Source organism: Aplysia californica, unplaced genomic scaffold (genome assembly GCF_000002075.1).
Source record: "Aplysia californica isolate F4 #8 unplaced genomic scaffold, AplCal3.0 scaffold00212, whole genome shotgun sequence".
Lineage (NCBI taxonomy): Eukaryota > Metazoa > Mollusca > Gastropoda > Aplysiida > Aplysiidae > Aplysia > Aplysia californica.
The window spans coordinates 665197-666301 of record NW_004797482.1 but is presented as its reverse complement, the minus strand read 5'-3'; positions in this window follow the sequence as shown (position 1 = coordinate 666301).

Genomic DNA, 1105 nt, shown 5'->3' with positions numbered 1-1105 from the left:
CTCTCTCTCTCTCTCTCTATCTCTCTCTCCTCACGCCACACTCACCCCACACTGCAGTCTGTCACAATATGCCAGCCATGATCAATGACAACATCACCTCCAGGACGACCGTATCGCACCCTTGTGACCCCTGCTCCAGATTCCAGTATGCGTCGAGTCTCTCTCCAAATCGCCTCTCTTTTTTCGCCTCCTACACCCCCTCATATCCCCACCCCTTTCTTTTCCCCTCTTTCACCCCCTCTATTCTTTTCATTTTCTCTCCCACCCACTTTACCCCTCCTTTCTTCCCTTCTTCCCTCCCCCCTTTACATGTACCTCTCGTCCTCCTCCCATTTTGCCCTTCTTCCACCCCCCCCCACACCTTCCTCCCCTTTCCTCCTCTCCTCCTCTCCTCCGTACCTCCCACCTCTTCCCTTTTCCTTCCTTCTACTCCCCCTCCGTACCTCCCCCCTCATTGTCCTCTCCTCCCCCTCCCTGCCATCCTCCCTTATACCCCCTTTTTCCCCTTCTTCCCTCCCCAACCTTCCCCCTTTACCCTCCTCCCCTTTCCCCTCCCACCTCCCTCCTTTGCCCCTCCCTCCTCCCTCCTTTGTCCCTCCCTTCTCCCCTCCCCCTCTCCCCTCCCGGCTCCCTCCTCCCTCCCTTACCCCCTCCCTTCTATATACCCTCCCTTCTCCCAACCCCTCCCCATCCCCCTCACATCAATCTCCCCGTTGCTTCTCCTGACATTGTACACGTGTCTTTTCATTCCTCCCACCTCGGCCCGTCCGCCGGAGTGAGAGACAAAACATATTGGGGGACAAATCAAAGAAGTATTGTGGTATTTCTGCCTCAGTTCTCCATGGCATGAAGGCAAATAATAGCCGTGACACCCCAACACAAACGACAACGGTCCCCGCCGGCTTCAACAACGCCCATTTTTCTGCGTTTACCCATTTTTGTTTTCCCTTGACTGCGTGTATGCGATCGCCAAAAAAGATTCATATACAAAGTAAACCGACCTCATCTTTCACAGAAAGAGGGTTTACACGATTCAAGGACTGTAGTCATCCCCACCCTCACCACCCCACCCCTCTTTTTCGCACTTTTTCTCTGCACCACCCCT